Consider the following 20,383-nt stretch of genomic DNA (forward strand, 5'->3'; position numbering starts at 1 on the left):
CACAGTTGAAGTTCATTTTAATAATATGTTTTACATAACTCAATATACCCAAAATACAGCATTTCAATATACAATCAATATATACATTTCATTAATGCAGTATTGGAAATAACACACGTGCCCAGCACATGCACCACAATACAACAGTACCTAACAGAATGTAATGTTAAGGTGAAATGTAGTCCGACCAAAACTGTACATTCCTTCAGTTTTTATATTAAAATTAAAAATTCACTGCAGTGATGCGTTTCTTAGGACACCTTTGGATCTTCTGTGAAAATAAATCGATTCTGAGCAGCCACATTTTGGTCAGTGATCAACAGTATACAATGAACACTCTGCATTAGGATTTGTGGAATTGGGTAAAACTACCAGAGAACTGCTTGAGAACCTAGCATACAAATCAAGAACACTCATGAAACTGCCCAGGCCATTAAGGGTATGCATCTCCAAAAAGCCACCAAGTATCTGAAGGATGTCACTTTACAGAAGCAATGTGTGCCATTCCGCCGTTACAATGGTAGAGTTGGTAAGTGGTCCCAGGCCAAACAGTGGTGCTGGACACAGGGTTGGTGGCACAAAAAAAGTGCTGAATTTTTACTGGACAATGCTCAAAAATGCAGAGAGTAATGCTGAACTTAAGGGCTTAGATGAAGATCCTCTGGTCACTGAGCACATCCAGGTGAACAAAGCCCCCAGGATGTGCCACAGGACTTAGAGAGCTCACAGTCAGATCAACCCATACATGAGCTCTCCCTGCCACGTTGAGATGATCCTCACTGAAAAAGAACAGATTGTTCCTAAAGCAGAGAGGAGGTTGCACAGAAGAAAAAGATATCCCAGAAGAAACTGCAGAAACAAAAACTTACAGCACAGGAATAAATTCCACAAAAAATAAATGCAAATAAAAATTAAAAAAAAAATTCGGTCCTTCAGTCATACTAGCCACATTTCAAGTACTCAATAGCCACCTGCAGCTAGTGGCTACCATATTAGATAGTACAGGTCTACACTAAGACCCATAATCCATTTTCTTGTTCACAAGTTTAATGCTGTCGTCATCACTGTCATCATCACCACCACCACAAGGGCTTACTGAGCATGTAAGTGCTAGGCATTGTGCCAGGTTCCTTTGTGAGGGATGACATTCTCTGGGATTAGACTCACTGGATTTGCACACTGGCTCTTCCATGTACTGTCTGTGTTACCTGGAACAAGCAACCTCAACTTCTTCACCTGTAAGATGGGGACGTAATGGCAGCGCCTTCTGAGGGCTGTTGTGAGGAAGACAAGGCCATGCTGGGCCGGGAGTCAGCTCCTGATAAATGATAAGGAGCTCTGACTCATTTTCTTGCTTGAGGGGACCTACCACGGCTGAGATAATGTTTAGGCCCTATCTCAATGCAGGGATGCATCTCTTCCTCATGAGGGTCTTACCTCTCCCTGGAAGCGTATGTCCCGAAGCACCAGAAGCAGCCACCACAACTGACTTCTCAAAGTCAGTGGCCTGAGCGTAGGTGGACAAAGGACACAAACCACAATTTGACAGGTGGTTGTCTGTGTCCTTCCCAGCTCTTATTTGATCTCAACTTTTCTGTCCTAAATTCATTAGTCTGGGGCTGAAATCTAAAAGTGCCTAGTGTGGGAAAGTGGCTTTCATTCAGATTTTAGTCCTCTGAGATGTTTTTTTGAAAGGTGACACTGTGGTACAGCAGAAAGGAAGTGAGGAGGCCTGGATAGGCAGGTTACTTTGGCCCTCTGAGCCTCAGTTTCCTCATTTGTGAATTGAGGTTAATGACATGTACCTGGCAGTGTTGCTTTGAGGTTAAATGTGAAAGTGTATTTGAGAAAGCCTCTAACACACTCTGTCGTCCATGTTCAATAATCAATAACTGATGATGAATCTATGTATTAGATAATTTATGTTGGGATGCTTTTATTTTTAAATATATATTTGTTTATTTATTTATTTAGCTGCATCAGGTCTTAGTTGTGGCACGTGGGATCTTCGTTGCAGCATGGGGGATCTTTCATTGTGGCACGTGGGCTCCAGAACGCGAGGGCTCATAGTTGCAGCACGCAGGCTCTCTAGTTGTGGCGCACGGGTTCTAGAGTGCGAGGGCTTAGTTGTCCTGCGGCATGTGGGATCTTAGTTCCCTGCCCAGGGATCGAACCCATGTCCCCTGCATTGGAAGGTGGATTCTTAACCACTGGACCACCAGGGAAGTCCCGGGATGCTTTCTTTTAAAATTGAACTATAGTTGACTTACAATATTATATTAATTTCAGGTGTACAACATAGTAATTTGATATTTTTGTAGATTATACACCATACAATGTTATTATAAAATATTGACTATATTCCTTGTGCTGTACAACACAGCCCTGTAACTTATTTTAAATTATTTTATAATTGGCAGTTTGTACCTCTTAATCCTCTTCACTTATTTTGCCCCTCCCCCCTTCCCCTCTGGTAACCACTAGTTTGTTCTCTGTATCTGTGAGACTGTTTCTATTTTGTTGTATTTGTTTGTTTTGTTTTTTAGATTCCACAAATAAGCAAAAACATACAGTATTTGTCTTTCTCTGTCTGACTTATTTCACTTAGTATAATACACTCCAGGCCCATCCATGTTGCTGCGAATGGCAAGATTTTACTCTTTTATATGGCTGAGTAATATTCCATTGTGTATATATCCTACCACATCTTCTTTATCCATTCACCAGCTGTCGATGAGCATGTAGGTTGCTATGTGGGATGCTTTTGAAATCTCTGCTGTGGTGACCTCAAATCCCTTGTGCATAAAGCCCAGACCCTCCCATAACTGATAACCTGCTCACTTTGACCTTGACTTGGGTAAAATTTTTCATAAACTTTATGATTATCACAAGATGTATATTAGCTTAAGCATGGTAAAAAACAATGAGGAAGATGAAATCCTCCCTTAGTGTTTTCTAATAGGATTATTAGCTACTCCTTAAGTAAAATAATTATTTACCTGTGGTACAGCAGAAAGAAAATAGGGTTTGGAAGTCAGAAAGACCTGGGTTTGAATCTGGCTCCACCCCCTGACTAGAGCACAACCTTGGGCAAGTTACTTAACCCCTCTGAGCCTGAGTTTCTCATATCTAAAACTGGGATGATAACCATCTCAGTGTTGTTATGAGGCTCTCAGGACATTTTAATAGTTTTTTGTCCCCTACAGATATTCTCAAGCTTGTCTTTTATTCTTTTAAACATATTTGTGTTGGGACTTCCCTGGTGGCGCAGTGGTTAAGAATCCACCTACCAATGCAGGGGACATGGGTCCGATCCCTGGTCCGTGAAGATCCTACATGCCGCGGAACAACTAAGCCCATGCACCGCAACTACTGAGCACATGAGCCACAACTAGACAGCCCACGTGCTGCAACTACAAAGCCCACATGCTCTGGAGCCCGCACACCACAATGAAAGATCCCGCATGCTGCTACAAAGATCCCGTGTGCCGCAGCTAAGACCCAATGCAGCCAAAAAAAAAAAAAAAACCACACAAAAACAAACAACAAAAACCCCAAAAGACACAGGAAATCCCACTAGAAAACAAAGCACAATTTAAGCATCCAAAAAAAAAATGCACAGCATAAAACATATCAAGTAGATAATCCCTGACACTTAGGATGGTTCAACTTAGGATTTTTCAACTTTATGATGGTGTGAAAGTGATACACATTCAGTAGAAACTGTACTTCAGGTTTTGAATTTTGATCTTCTGGTTTTCACATTCAGTACAGTGTTCAATAAGTTACATGAGCTATTCAACACTTCATTATAAGATAGGCCTTGTGTTAGCTGATTGTAGACTAATGTACGTGTTCTGAGCACATTTAAGGTAGGCTAGGCTAAGCTATTATGTTCAGTAGGTTAGGTGTTTTAAATGCATTTTCAACTTAAGATATTTTCAACTTGTGATGGGTTTATCAGAACATAACTCCATTGTAAGTCAAAGATCTGTATACATAACATGTGAACTCATACTCCAATGCAGGGGGTGGGGAGGAGTGGGGAGGAGAGAGAGAAGGAGAAGTTGATCATTGGTTACCATTGGAGATAACCAGAGAAGGCACTGAATCTTTAAAAAATTGGCAAGTAAAGGAAAATATTTAAGCATTTATTCTGTGTGTCTTGTATGATCAGTCTTACGTAGTAATCAAATAATGCTAATTGATGAGGGAGAGGTGATCTTTACAAAGAATGACAGAAAATCATTTTGCAACTCTTCATGAAGTAGTTCATTAAGGTAAATCCATCAGTGGATGAAACCGTTGGACAAAAGTTTGTTATGGAACTTTTCTTTTTTTAAAAAAAACTGGGCTTCCCTGGTGGCGCAGTGGTTGAGAATCTGCCTGCCAATGCAGGGGACACGGGTTCGATCCCTGGTCCGGGTAGATCCCACATGCCGCAGAGCAACTAAGCCCGTTCGCCACAACTACGGAGCCTGCGCTCTAGAGCCCGCGAGCCACAACTACTGAAGCCCACGCGCCTAGAGCCCGTGCTCCGCAACAAGAGAAGCCACAGCAATGAGAAGACTGCGCACCGCAACAGAGAGTAGCCCCCACTTACCGCAACTTAGAGAAAGCCCGTACGCAGCAGTGAAGACCCAACTCAGCCAAAAATAAATAAATAAAATATTTTTTTTAAAAAAGAAATAAATCTAACAAGCAAAAATTACATAACTTCATTGTAAATATTAAGAAAACCTAAATCAATGGAGAGATAAACTATGTTAATGACTCAAATAATACCATGTTAACAACTCAGCAGGATAATGAATTAGGTTCTCCCCAAACTCATCTATAAATTCAGTGCAATTCCAGGCAAATTTCCAAAAGGGCTTTTCACAGAACTTGATAAGCTAATTCTAAAATTTACATGGTAAAAACAAGGCAAAGAATATTCAAGGCACTCCTGAGAAAGTACAGAGTGGGGAGTTTGCTTACCAGATATCAAGATTTATTATAAGCCATGGTATTACAGTGTAGTATTGGCACAGGGATAGACAAACAGACTGATGGAACCAAAGAGAAAACCCAGAAACAGACTCATAAATGGAAATATGATATATGACAGAAAGGGCACTGCAGTTCAATGAAGAAAGAAAATTCAATAAAAAGTCTTGGAACAACTGGTTTTCATATGGAATAAATGAAAGTGGATCTGTATCTCACATACTATATAAAAAATAAATGACAGATAGCTTAAAGATTTAAAGTGAAAGGCAAAACTTTAAAAGCCAATATGGAGAAATATCTTTAAGATCTTAGGGTAGGAAATAATTCACTAAACAAGATACAAAATGTAAAAACTGCAAATGAAAAGTTTGATAACTTTGGCTATATTAAAATTAGAAATATCTAATTCATCAAAGATTCCATATGTGTTCTTCTTCGTTTTATTCCTTTTCTCCTTCTTACCACTTCCTTTCCCTCTTCTTCCCTTCGTAAAACATTCAGTACTAAAAAGTTAGGTGAGGACAAGTCAGATAGTTTATCCCATTGGAGGGTGAAGGGAGAACAATCGTGGCACAGAGGGGACATCAGAGTCCAAGCAGCATGGAGGCATCTGCACAGGAGATGTATCAGAGCCTGAACAGCGTAAGCAGGGGAACTGTACAGGGGCAGAAGCCTGGAATGGGCAAGCACAAGGCAAGTTAGAGTACAAGGCAAGTGGGGAAGGCATCCAGACAGGGGGTGCATCCTTTCAAATATACATATGAAAACATATGATGTCTGTGATTTGTTTCAAAATAATACAGGAAGTGAAGGATGTGTATGGAAGAGGCAGGATCAGCCAAGGGTTACAGTTTGGTAAGTCTGGATGATGGGTACATGGGCTGTATTAGTCTATGTTTTCCTATGTCCAAAATTCTCCATAATAAGCATTTTTTCAGTGTAAACACACACACACCATAATGAAAATGAAAACATAAGCTACAAACCAATATAAGAATTGTGCTACGCGTATAACTGATGTAGGATTAGAATCCATAATATATAAAGAAAAAAAATCCCTCTATGTCAACAATAGACAAATAATCTGCTTCTCGGAAAAGGAAATATAAAGGCCAAAAAACCTGAAAAAATTCCTAACTTCATAGTAATCAGAAAAATGCAAATCAAAAGCACAATTAGATACTAGTTTATCTTCATCAGATTGACACAAATTAAAAGCCAATGATACGCTGTGTTGTTAAGTCTCATGCACTGCTTGTAGGAGTGTAAATTCATCAACTGTGTTTTGGCATCATTTAGCCAAGTATAAACTCTTACACGTGTGCACCAGGTCATGGGAGTAAGAAGACTTAAGGTAAACTTGTTTGTAATTTAGAAAACAAAAGCAAAAACTGGAAACAAGCCAAATGTCCAATGGAGCAATGGATTAGTAAACTGTGATACACAATGAAATGCCATAAGCAGTGCAAACGTACTGCATACATCAACATGAATGAATCCTGCAAACATAAGGTTGAGTGAAAAAGGCAAATCACAGAAGAATACAAAAAATATAACACCTTTTTATAAAGTTCAAAAACAAGCAAAACTAAACAATGCATTCTTCAACAACACACATACATACATATGTGGTAAAATATAAAGGAAAGCAAGGAATGATAAAAATTCAGGGCAGGTTTGTCGTGGAGGGTGAGGATGGAGAGGAGGGAGAGGCTTCAAAGATATTCTTAGAGTTCCATTTCTTAAGACTGGATGTTGGGCACATAAGGGCTCATTTTATTATTTTTATATACATATAACAATACACACTTATACATATATACACATTTATACATATATAAATGTGTATATATACATTTATACACATTTATACATACATATGATTTGTATTGACAAAATATAAAATCTCGTAATAAAAATTTTTAATCGAAACAGAAAGAAGACTATTGATATCTGTAGTAGTTATGAGCAATGAAGATGTTTTTGTCAGTGCTCCATGACAGCCAGGGCAAACACACATGCAGTTTATGCCTGTGGTCTCAGCATCCTCACATGCACCCGCTTTTCACTCAGAAGTTCTGCAGATGGGATATACTAGCAAGAGGACCCTGTGCTCTTGGTGATGGCTGCTGTCACCATTGCTTATCCCAAGATAAACAGAAATGCTAAGGAGAAACAAACGTGGTCTGTGGAATCAGGTAGGTAAAACCTTCCGATTAAATAGTCACTTCTACTTATTTGGAAAGCCTCCCTCAAACTTATTTTCATCATCTGTAAAATGGGCATAAATGTTACCTTGTTAGGTTGACATGAGAATTAAATGAGATTATCTATGCTCAGGATGCAAGGAATGGAAATCTCCTTTTTCAAATTACATTAGAAGAGCTCCAGCATTTGGTGGGAATCTGCTATTACCCTGGGAGGAGGGGAGCCCCACCCTGTTTCTACATCATCCTAAGACTGTCCCAGGCTTACACAGTTATGAGCAATGAGATTTAAACAGACCTAAGAGAAAAATAAATACGATACTATAGTATGTCAGATAGTGAAAATGATAAGAAAAAGCAGGAAAGATGGATAGGAAGTTGGGAGGATTATGGGAGAAGTGGTGGTAAACTGTATCTTCAAATTATGATGTGTTCTATGTAAGATAAGCTTAGATAGGTCACTATCAGTCAATTTTTTTATTCCTTAAAGGGAATAAAGATATTTGAACTATTTGAATTCAAAATCAATTGAATTCAAATATTTGAAGAGTGAATATTAAAACACAGATTAATTGTAAACAAAATAAATCTTTATTCACCTTCTCTCCAGATGGACAGGCAATACTTACATAAAGATGATCAAGAAAATCTGCACTTTGACCTGAACCAAGTATCTTGCATGGTAGTTGGAGTGCTAAATGTGCCAGTTGGCTGAATTGTCCAGCTAAATTTATTTTTTAAAAAAGAAGAACACATCTTTGGAAACATTGTTCTCATCAAACATTAAAATACTAAAATGTTTTTTAAAAAAGAGAGAGCGAGACCTAAGAGACATATCCACCAAATGTAAAGTGTGGATTTTAGGTGGATCCTGATTTGAACCAATCAACTATAAAAATATACTCTTGAGAAAATGAGGAAAACATGAATAAGGACTGGGTATTAAAAGATGCCAAAGTGTGATAATGGTATTGTGACTGGATTAAAAAAATTCTTATCCTTTAGACATGAAGCCTAAAATGTATGGATAAATGTTATAACAGCTACAAGTTGCTTTAAAATAACCCAGTGGTGGGAGAGGAGGGGAGGGATAAAGATGGAACAAGAGCAGTCCTGAGATGCTCACTGTAGCTGACTCGTAGGTACAAGGGTGCATTGTTCTCTTTGCGCTACTCTTATTCTGTGTGAAATTTTCCATGGGAGAAGGGAAAGATGGGAGAGGAGGATGGAGGGAGGGAAGCAGGAAGGAAGGAAGATCCTTGGAACAAGGCCTCGTATCTCTCAGAGCAAGGGTCCAGCTCTGAGAGTGGTTTCTGCTGCCCTCCTGCAGGAGATAACATCACTGGCCAAGGAGAACTTCAGAGGAGGGTGGTTTCACACACTATGCCAATTTCACCATTCTGTTGGGGCCAAAACCTACCCAAAGGGCTGCTGTATCAGAATGCAGGGTCTGAGCAGGCCCAGGCATCCATCCCTCGTGGGTTTCACAACCCTGGCCTTTCTCAGTCCCAGGAAACCATGCGCCAGAAGTGGGGCCACTTTCCTTTTTAAACCTCCTGAAAGATCAAACCAGTTCTGATCTTGGGTAGCCTCGACCTGCAGCGGCTTGAAGCAGGATTTTGGTTCCCTGGACAGACCACCAGGGCCAGTGGCCAGAGACAAGGCCCTGGTCCGTCAGCTTTGTAGAAATGAATTCCCACAAAGAGGTGGAAAGTAGTGAAACAAGTAAAGTGTTTATTAGGAGGAAAAATGGTACGTGTGGATAGACACACATGCAGGCTCAGAGAAACAGTCGCACCCTCGTGGTAGTTTGAATCACTATTTATATGGGGGCATTTCTTCTGGGTTTCCTCTGGCCAATCACCTTGCTTTGCCTGGCTCTGAGTCCACATTTGGTTTATCTCAGGGTCCTCCCCTGTGTGCGTGCGCATCCCTTAGCCAAGATGGATTCTAGCGAAGAGGGCTATGGGTAGGTTGACATCACCTACCATGGGGTGGCGCCCCCTCCCTTTTGGCCACCTGAGGAGCCTTTCTGTACGTGCGTAGTCAGGAAGGTCTCCTTAACCTCGAGAATGAGAAATATGTGGTCTCTCTATCTTTTTTCTGGGCAGGGCTCAGCTCCTCTTTCACTCCTGCTATTATCTTCATCTTGGAGTATCTGTCCACAGGGGACAAACTCCAGCTGCTCAGCTTGGGGCCCATCTATCTCCTCTTGAAAAACACCAAACATTTTCATTCCACTCCTTCTGGCACAGCCTGACATCCCTTGAGAAGGAGTCTGGAGCTAAGAACAAGAGCCTGGCCGCCCCACACCCAACCCCAGGCCTCTGCTTCCTCCTGGGAAGGGGAAAGACATGGTGTGGACTCTGGGTGGGGATAATTTTTCCTGATAATTCCTGTTCCTCCCCTATTCTACTTCCCCCAACCAATACAGACAAGGAGACATCTCACTATAGACGTGCCAGGATAAAAGTTAAGTGCCCTTGGGTCCCTGTGTTATAAGTAAAGGGAAACTTTCAGGGAGACTCCAGGTGCTGAATGGGGGCTGTTCATTCCCCCTCCCAACAAGAGCTCCTCACTCAGCCACTGGCTTTTACTGCCCCCTTGTGGTGATTTGCTTCTTATAGACAATCCTGCATTACAGATTTCCCACCCACAAAGCCAAGTCGGTTGGTCCCCTGCAAACCTTGCATTGGGGCAGTCTTCATTAAAGATCAGACATTTCGCTCAGTAGTGAGAAAACTTTCTTCCAAAGAAAGTAAGTACATGAGTATCTTGCAGACAATTTCTTTGCTTCTTTTTTGGGGGGGACCATGCCCTGCAGCTTCTGGGATCTTTGTTACCTGACCAGGGATCGAACGTGGGCCCACGGCAATGAAGGCGCCGAGTCTTAACCACTGGACCGCCAGGGAATTCCCTCTTTGCTTTTTAAAAACGTTAACAGTTGAAATTTTTTTTTTTTTTTTTTTTTTTTTTTTTTTTTTTTTTTTGGTGGTACGCGGGCCTCTCACTGCTGTGGCCTCTCCCGCTGCGGAGCACAGGCTCCGGACACGCAGGCTCAGCGGCCATGGCTCAAGGGCCCAGCCGCTCCGCGGCATGTGGGATCCTCCCGGACCGGGGCACGAACCCGCGTCCCCTGCACCGGCAGGCGGACTCTCAATCACTGCGCCACCAGAGAAGCCCAACAGTTGAAATTTTTTAAAACAAAAATTTGGGGAGAAAGAAACCTCATGAGGTGGCTATAGGGAAAGGGGATCAGGAAAATGTTCCCTGCCTCCATATGGGTGAAGGAAGCTCTGTAATTCCTGTAAAAAAATGATGCCTCTCTGGACACTGTGCTTGTTCCTGGCAGGGTCGTGGCTGGATCTAACTTAAACTGAGTCCCCCTAAAACCAAGTTTCCCTGTCAAGTTTATGATTAACCTCTCTATCCAAAACAGTATTCCCTTTCTTGTCCTGCCCCTGTTCCTCTCAGGACTGAAGAGTATCAAAGAAAAGGGGAGACTGAAACTGAGCAGGACCCAGCAGGACCCTCCCAGGTACAAAAGGCCCTCTGTGTCCCCCGTTTCTTGTTTGTAGAAAAAGGCTTTAGTCCCCTACGCCTTCCCTGAGTTCCAAAGAGCAGACTCAAACAGTTACTAATTAGGGAAGTGAGGGAACGCAGAAACAAAGGAAAAGCAGTAAAGAAACAATAGTTCAGTGATAAAGCAGAGTCCTAGCTTCTTCTCAAGGGATATACATAACAATCTGACACACACCTTTGAGCTGTTCTGTAGAAACTAAGACCCCTCCCCCAGGTGGAGGATAGTGACTACTTGCTGACCACCAGCACTAGACTCCAGACTGGTTGGAACCAGAAGGTTGATGATTAACATTCCAGAAACATCACCCTATTACCTCATCACCAACCAATCAGAAGAAAGTCATACACCCTAGAGCCCTCACCCCAAATGTTGCCTTTAAAAATCCTTCCCTGAAAGCCATTGGGGAGTTTGGGTCTTTTCAGCACAAGCTGCCCCTTCTCCCTGCTTGGTGTCCTACAAATAAATGCTGAACTTTCCTTCACTACAAGCGGGTGTTGGTGATTGTCTTTGGTGAATGTCAGGTTAAAACAGGAGGGAAGGAGGCAGGACACAACCTTTAAAAGAATGACATTACCAGAGGACATGACATAAACTGATTAGAACCAAATAGGTCCAAGATGGCGGACAAGTCAACTTCCACTAGACTTTAAGCCTCAGGATATGCTCATTGTAACACATCAGCAAGCTAAATGACACACACACAGGCAACATGACAGTTCCAAGGCCAACCATAAAGGTCAAAAAGTAGGCAGTGGGGACATCCCTGGTGGCACAGTGATTAAGAATTCGCCTGCCAATGCAGGGGACACGGGTTTGAGCCCTGGTCCGGGAAGATCCCACATGCCATCCGTGCACCACAACTACTGACCCTACGCTCTAGAGCCTGCGAATCACAACTACTGAAGCCCGCGTGCCTAGAGCGCGTGCTCTGCAAAGAGAGAAGCCACCGCAATGAGAAGCCCATGCACTGCAACGAAGACCCAATGCAGCCAAAAATAAATTAATTAAAAAAAAAAAAAGTAGGCAATGGCCTAATTTCTGGAAATCCCCACCTCTTCCCCAAAATAACTGGAATACTCCTCCCACTCATTAGCATATGAAATTACCCACCCTTATAAAAACTGACAACCCCATACCCTGGGGCCACTCTCACCTTCTGAGACGGCCCACACTCTGTCTGTGGAGTGTGTTTCTCTCTAAATAAATTCACTTCTTACCCATCACTTTGTCTCTCACTGAATTCTTTCTGACAAGACATCAAGAACCTGAGCTTCATTAAGTCCTGAGACCAGGCGTGTGATCTCAGTTAAAAGACCGTGGGTTCAAGTCCCAAAGTGAGTTACATGGTTTCAGTTTTAGACCCCAGGGTGAGGACACAGACAAATGATTTGATGAAACCTGTTTATGGTTTGCTGCTTTCTGTCCTGTGTGGTCTGGTTCTCAGAACACCAAAGAGCAGGACTATCCCCGACCATTCCATACGTCTTACGCCTGAGCAGATAGTGCCAGAACATTGCGAAGTACTCCAATTTACACCCAGAGGCCCTCAACTAGAAACACATCCATCTTCTTCATAACCGTAAGTTTAAGTGTCTGATAGTTGGGTTCTTTTTATTTTTATTTTATTTTATTTTTTTGTTTCAAACTAGTTTATTTAGGGGTTCCATTTTCACTCCTCAATAGATTTTATGTATTTCTCACATGCTTTTTCACTCATTAGTTCATCTAGTTCTGAAGGGTTACTGAGTGTCATCTTCATCAGCCAACCATCTTCATAACAAGATTTGTTGACAAGTCCTGGATTTTCTGCTAGAGCTTCATTAATTTCAGTTACTTCTCCTGATAGAGGAGACTAGAGTTCACTAGCAGCTTTCACACTTTCCAAAGCACCAAATTCCTCTTGTTTGTTCAATTTTGTCCCAACTTCAGGCAGACTACAGTAAACAACATCTCCCAAAGCTTCCTGTGCAAAACTGCTGATTCCCACTGTTCCAACACCGTTTTCTGTTGTTACCCATTCATGTTTGTCTGTGAATTTACGACCCGACAGCAGAACGGGACCGGTGCGCAGCGCCCGGACGGCGCCCGCCCGCAGTCCCCAGGGCCGCGGCGGGCAGGGCGCGTTGGGCACAGAGATGGCGCGCGGGCTGCAGACCGCAGACCGCGGCCCACACGCTCCGCGCCCCTCGCAGCGCCATGTTCGCAGGGGTGCAGAAGGTCTCCGCACAGCATCTAGAGCAGCCCCGGCTGGAGGGGGCGGGGCCCCCAGCTGGGTTCTTTTTAAGTTGTAATGCAAGTGCCTGACTTAAGCTCTTGATTGCATCCACTCCAAAGACTGCCATGTGAACAAACATATTGCCAGCCACACAATTAGATAAAGATCTAGGCTGACCCCATTAAGTTCCTCTGTTTTAAAGATCTTTGGTTTGGCCACTTGCTTTTCTCCCCCTGAGTTTTAATTCCTGCTCTTACGTTTTACAGTCACTACTAGGCCCCCACCTTCAACCCCAATAAAAGCAGAACAAGCCCATTCTCTCTCTCTTTCTCTCTCTCTCCCCCAACGACCTTCTGTGGCCTCAGGCATGCTGTGTACCCTCCAGAACTTGTAAGTAATAAACTTGGTTTACTTGTTTCATAGTTTCTTGATGGTTATGGCTGAGGGCGTCTTGCACTCATAATAAGAACCACAAGGGCTGGTCCAGCCACATTAAGGATAGAAAGCAGAGACCTGCACAAAACAATAGCTTTGCCCAAAGGTGACTTCTCTCTAAGCTTCTGATATTCACTATGAACACTGTGTGCGTGTAAGCAGTGCTTATCCATGACTTGGAGGAAAGCTTTTGCCTTTCTGACTCTTGCTGCCACAGCAATCTTGGAGAGACCAAGCTAGAGAGACTGGAGTCTCAGGAGGGAGCCCAGTAAAGTGGAAACACTCAGGCTGGGCAGCTGGAGAGTCCCATATCATAACTCCATGTCCTTGGGAAACCAATTTAACCTCAGAAGGCTCTTTCATCATCTCTAAACGAGACAGGACACCAGCACCCACCTCAAGGAGTGCTGGGGTGATACACGTGAGGATGGCTGAGATCTGCTCACACCACTGCTTAGACATGCAGAGAAAATGTGGTCAAGTACATCTTCTACACAAGTCATGGGGGTTGGGGTGCCAAGACTATAGTTTGGCATCTCAATCTCCTCTGGTCCAAACCTTCTCTTCCAAGTTCCTTTCCAAGTACAACTTTGGGTTTTTTTGTTTGTTCGTTTGTTTGTTTTCCAAGTGCAACTTTGAATCAGGAATTGTTTAACAGTCTCTTTTGAACAACAGTCTGTTTCAAATGAATTTTCTGTCACTTGGATGGAAACGATACTGTATCCCATCCTTGTGCACCTCTCCAAAATGGTACCTGGGTACACATGAATGTGGGAGAAGGGCCAGGGATCCACTGGAGGTCCCCGGATCCATGCTGACTCCTGCAGTAAAGAGTCAATCTGGTTTGGTCTGGCCGTGAACAAGTGACCACTATAGGGTGACTGGTCCCATCTGATCTTTGGGCCACTACTGAAGTCTCTGTGTCCAGTCATTTGCCTGTGACAATGAAGGCCATGCGCCTTGCAGCCCTTCTGTCCTCACCCCAGACCTTTGCTGACCCACTTTGCTGACTATCAGGCTCCCCTATTGTGGTTTCACCCTGAAAATGAATTAAACAAAACATATGCCTCTTAAGTCCCTTGCCTCTCTCTGCCCCTCTTCGTCCCTCATTCTGTGGGGGCGGGAGGAAAGGACATCCTGGACCTCCCTGGTTATAGGCCCTTCTGCCCAGGAGTCTTAGTGGAATCTCTGTGCACCATGGAAGAACCTCTATGATCTGGCCCACCGTTTTCTAAACTGAGACTGTTCACTAAGTATTCCCAGCCCTCTGCCTTCCAGGAGCACACTTCCTGCCCTCTGTGCTGAGTAGGCCATGTGACTATTCTGGCAGCAGCAAGACCAAACATGTGTCACTTCCCCTCACAACTCAGAACCACCCACCAACCCATAATGGATGTCAAGTGTGAGTGAGAAACCTTTGTTACAAGCCACTAAGTCATTGGGATTGTTATTATAGCATAGCCTAGATGATCCTGACTGATACACTTATATAGCTCCTAAAAGAAGCTTTTAAAAACGGTGTGTACCCTCTTGCACACTTTTAAGATGACATCTAAAAATTTCACTAAACATTTAAATGGTTGCAAGGGATATAATTTCCATCTATTGTAAATACTAATATTTTAAATAAAAACTGTTACATCAGCCTTCTAAAATATCCAATGGAATCTAAATATTGAAACACTTTCTTACCCACTATCATCAGTTGTTTAAATCCATGAACAAGCTCTTCTTCAACATTTGGAAATTCTACATTTTTTCCTTCTTCTCCTTGAATTCATGTTTCCATTCCACATCCTCTGTATATCTTCACCATAAGGCAATATATTTTTAGGCTTTAAAGTCTTTTATCCACCACCTTATCAAACTTAGCTATAACAAAAAAGGCATGTAAATTGAAATTTTGAAGTTTACTTTATTCCCTGTCAACCATAAATCCTAAGTGTTAAACATATCTTCTGAATTGAATTATTATTACAAATAGAATTAATACAAAATTGACCAAAACAATATAAATATAAGTTTTGATGAATAATTCTTAAACATAGAAAGCATCTTTTAGCAGGGAGGGGCAAGATAGATGGAGGGGATTAAGAGGTACAAACTATGTATAAAATAAATAAGCTACAAGGACATATGGTACAGCACAGGGAGTATAGCCAATATTTTATAATAAATGGAATATAATCTTTTTTTTGGAGTATAATCTTTAAAATTTTTGAATCACTATGTTGTACACCTGAAACTTACATAATATTGTAAATCAACTATACCTCTATTAAAAAAAAAAGAAAGCATCTTTTGTTGATGTATATACAGTCATCCCTCAGTATCTGTGGGAAATTGGTTCTAGGATGCCCACAGATACCAAAACCTGAGAGTGCTCAAGTCCCTTATATGAAATGTATTTGCATACAACCTACGCACACCCTCTATCCTCCCTCCCATATACTTTAAATCATCTCTAGATTACTTATAATACCTAATACAATGTAAAGGCTATGTAAATAGTTGCCAATGCAGCAAATTCAAGTTTTGCTTTCTGGAACTTTCTGGAATTTTTTTTACCCTGAATATTTTTGATCAGTAGCTGGGTGAATCTACAGATGTGCAACCCTCGAATACAAAGGGCTGACTACACTGCAAAAAACTAATTGACCTAGTGCTAAAATTCTTTCTTATAATAGAAATAGAAAATACCAAACATTTTATAAGATGAAGACTGTAATAAGGCTATTCTATATGATTTGATAAAACAGGTTGACTCCATTTTTTAATAACACAAAGAATCTGAAAGAAATATCATAGAAATATCATCCATGAGTTTCAGCCAATATGTCCTGAAAATGTTGGTATTCCCGGAGAACATGAGCATGGCTCAGCATCACTGCCCCCTGCTGTGCCCGCTGTTCACAGGCTTGTCCACCAGCTGAGGACGCTTCTAAGGATGAGCACTGAGAACACAGGAGCTGCTTCCCAGGGAGGCGTAATTCCTACTGTGCTCTCTTTGCTTCGCTCCTGGGGGATTCCTTCAAGTGCAAAGCATTTTTAGGCAAAAGGAGAGGTGGATAAGAGATGGAGAGATCTTAAATGTTCTCATCACAAGAAAAAAGAAATTGTAACTATGTATGGTGACAGATGTTAACTAGACTTGTGGTGATCATTTTGTAATATATATAAATATTGAAATGTTGACACCTGAAACTAATATAATGTTATGTCAATCATATTTCAATTAAAAAAAAGAGAGAGAGGGGCTTCCCTGGTGGCGCAGTGGTTAAGAATTCGCCTGCCAATGCAGGGGACACGGCTTGAAGCCCTGGTCCAGGAAGATCCCACATGCCACGGAGCAACTAAGCCTGTGCACCACAACTACTGAGCCTGCGCTCTGGAGCCCACGAGCCACAACTACTGAAGCCCGTGTGCCACAACTACTGAAGCCTGCGCACCTAGATCCTGTGTTCCGCAATGAGAAGCCACCGCAATGAGAAGCCCTCATACCGCAACGAAGAGAAGCCCCCACTCGCAGCAACTAGAGAAAGCCTGCTCACAGCAACGGAAGACCCAATGCAGCCAATAAATAAATAAATTAATTAATTAAATCTATTTAAAAAAGAGAGAGAGAGAGAGGTGGAAAAAGCAAAGAGATTAAAAATCGCCACAACTCCCTGAACCCCAAGCTCGCATACATCTTTCTCCAGAACTTCCCAATATGACCAAAATTCCTTACTTTATATTTAAGAGAGGTATGTGTAAGAGAAGAAGCCCTGCAGAACCCTTGAGTAATCATCAGAGGAGCAACCCCACAGAGGGAGATCTGGGGTGGGTGTCACATGTGAGAGGAGTAGTCACCTCAGAGGCTTTTACAGGCAGATCAACTTTAGGAAAAGTCATATGGAAGCTGAGATTCTGAATACTGACTCCCTTGAAACTATCTATGTACCTGGGATACAATTTAGGTACATAAAATATGATGTGATTGGAACATTTTCTGGCACTACCCAAATTTTCAAGATACAATGACTAAAAACTCATGGATATATCTTTTACAAGAGTTTTTTCAGATTCCACGTATTAGTTGAAGTAGTGAAAACTATTTTCTGGTTTCCCTGCCCACACTCCCTCCTGGAAAGACTCTGTGCACCCCAGGAGTTTTGTGCACCTTGTTTGAAGACCTCTGAACTTGTCGACCTGGCCTGGGAACTAAAGAAATTTACAAAATCCTTTCTACCTGCTGGCTCTCAGCTCCGGGCTGGACTTAAAGCTTTGCATTCCAGCAGCAGGACCAAGGCAAAAAATGTCTTTGGCAGTTCATATTCAAGGGAATGCAAGAGAAAAAAAATCACAATGATACAATTCAAAACTCTTGTCCCCATTACACCTGTAAAGTGCTTCCTGCAGTGAGTGACAAGTAGAAAGTAGTAAATAAAGGACAGCGTCAAGCAGACACATCTCACATGCATGCACCTCAGTCCAAGCCTGGCTCTAGGTTCAAATGCTATTGCAGGCATTTAGGAACTTGGTGCAGAGTTGCTGCTGCTGAGCTAACAAAATAAGGCTCATAAGGAAAGCCTTTCTCCCCAGATATGAACTGTGTACCTACCACATGCCAGCCCCAATGCCTGTTCTGTCGTCTAACTGCTCAAGGACATCACTGTGGCTTCAGGCTCTATGACATAAAGGTGGAAGGTCCATGGTGGGTGGGCTGGGAGGCTGCCAGCCATCCTGGGTGGTTGCTCAAGTCTTCCTTCCCAGGTGGGAAGCTGAAATCTAAAGAAAAGGCAGAGAAAGGTTCAGAGAAGAGGAAGACCTCCCTTCTGCCCAATCCAGCTAGAAGTCCCTGGAGAGCGGGCCACCTCTTTGCTAACCCCCAGCATCCAGCAGGTGAAGGAACTCAAGATCTGGAGTCAGGCAGACCTGGGTACCCACATGGCCCTGCCTTGCCCATCATCATGACCAGGCCAGTCACTGACCGCTCTGCCGTGGAGGTCTGCACTGGCACATGGGGATTAGACACACCTTGTCTGATTATCACAGCCATTGACCCAATGATTAAGCAGGACACCCAACAAAGAGCTGCCACCTGGCTCATCCTGGCTGCTCCAGATTTGTGGCCCCCATGCCCTCTCACCTTGGTTTTATAACCCAACTCATGTTGAGACAGCCTCTTCCCATATCTGATTTCATCCTCACAACCATCTGGAGAGCTACTTTTCCATTATCTCCACAGGATGAAGGTGGGACTCTCCCAGGTTAAGACATCTGTCTGTAAACTATTAAGAGGCAACTCTACCCCTCTAACCTCATTCTGTCCCACTGTGGAAACTGTCCTTTCCATTGGCCCATAACTGAATCGTGAGAAAGACAAAGACTTTATGAGTACAGATATTTTCTCCCATAAAATCTGGGGGAAGGAGGAGGATCCGAGTTTTGGTGTTAGTAAAACTGTAACTTGTAATAAATAACACAAGAACTGTATGAGGGGGTGGGGGAGGCAGGCGCTCAGCAAACATCATCCTGCAGGAGGCGCTGTCCACTCAGGGACATGCAACCGCCTTGCGGCCAGCGGTGGGGGGCTGGCGGTGAGGGTGGGGTATGCGTTGTTTTCACAGCCTGAGGCAACCCAAGTGCTGCGTTATTTGGTGTGTATCTACTTATTAAAATGTTTGCTTTGCTATAAACAGTCCCAGAGAGCTCAAGCAAATAACACTCCTTTAAAATCACAAGATAATACATGTATCCTGCACACACACAGAACCCTTTCAGAAATACACCCCAAATCACTCCTTCAACAAGCCTCCCAAGCAAAGGTGAGAGTTTCTGGTCACTTCTTTTTAGCCTTAGAAAATGTCCTGTTATTGGCTTCAAAGTTGCTTAAGTGTGTGGTGGTTGGTTATGTTATTCATTTGATACATAATTGGGTGTAATTTTTATTCGTATTGTTTCAGGTTTGTTTTTTTTAAATCTTTTTCAGTTTAACTTTACTTTTTGAATATCTAAAACATTTTCATGATTCAGAAGTTAAAACTATATAAAAATGTTAGGGGAGCCACTGACCCAAACTACCTGCCCTGGCCAGGCCCGATGGTAACCAACTTCATGAGTTATCTTACAACAGGAGGTCCTGGTAAGGAACCCAAAACTAACAAGTTACCACCAACTGGAAGAATTCAGGAAAGGTCATAAGGAGAGAGGAGACACCAGTCCATATGCCCTACCAAACCCCCAGAATCCTTCTCGCTGGAATCCATCTTGGCTGAGCTATGCGCACACCACCAGGAAGGACCCTGAGTCAGAATGATTGGCCAGAGAGAACCTGTAAACTAACCCCATTACCATAAAACCCAGACTGTGAGCAATGTGGCAGAGCAGTTCTCCTGGGTTCCCTTATACCCTGCTGCTCTCTACTCTGGTCCCCTTTCCAATAAAGTCTCTTGCTTTGTGAGCACGTGTGTCTCCTCAGACAATTCATTTCCAAGTGTTAGACAAGAGCCACTCTAGGCCCCTTCCTGCAACAAATGGCGATGCTGGTGGGACCTCTTCTTTGTTATGAGTCACATCCTGTCTTGTGAAATGGGAAATTCTGGTTCTGTTCCACTGTGAATCCCTCTTGGGCAAATTCTGACTAACTGGAAACATTTTAGCTATGAGCCAGCGACTAAGAAAGAGATGGTATTTTATTATAACATTGTGTGGCCACCATATTGTTTAGACTCCAGAGAAAATTGGTGTAGGTAAAACTCTTCAAAATTCCAAAACTGGTTCTTCTTGCATGTACAGTTACAAAAGGCAAGCTTGATAAAACGTCTTTTCAGAATTCCGACCCTGAGGGAATAAGTCCTTCTAGGAGAACTTGCTTTTCTCGCTCCCTGCCTTGAGACCAGGGCTCTCAGGATCACTTATCTTATCTAGACCATCTTTAATTTCTGAGACTGAGGAAAAAAAAAAAAT

At 42.6% G+C, this 20,383-nt stretch overlaps 1 non-coding gene and 1 pseudogene across 1 annotated transcript; one reads left to right on the forward strand and one right to left on the reverse strand.

The window, feature by feature from the left end:
• The window catches only part of LOC101319047 (glycine cleavage system H protein, mitochondrial-like), a 42,765-nt pseudogene continuing 22,382 nt past the window's right edge, over positions 1-20,383 (reverse strand).
• Positions 235-299, forward strand: LOC117312011 (small nucleolar RNA SNORD58). Its single transcript, XR_004526189.1, has one exon. It is a non-coding gene; the product is annotated as a small nucleolar RNA SNORD58 (small nucleolar RNA).

Source organism: Tursiops truncatus, chromosome 3 (assembly GCF_011762595.2).
Source record: "Tursiops truncatus isolate mTurTru1 chromosome 3, mTurTru1.mat.Y, whole genome shotgun sequence".
Classification (NCBI taxonomy): domain Eukaryota; kingdom Metazoa; phylum Chordata; class Mammalia; order Artiodactyla; family Delphinidae; genus Tursiops; species Tursiops truncatus.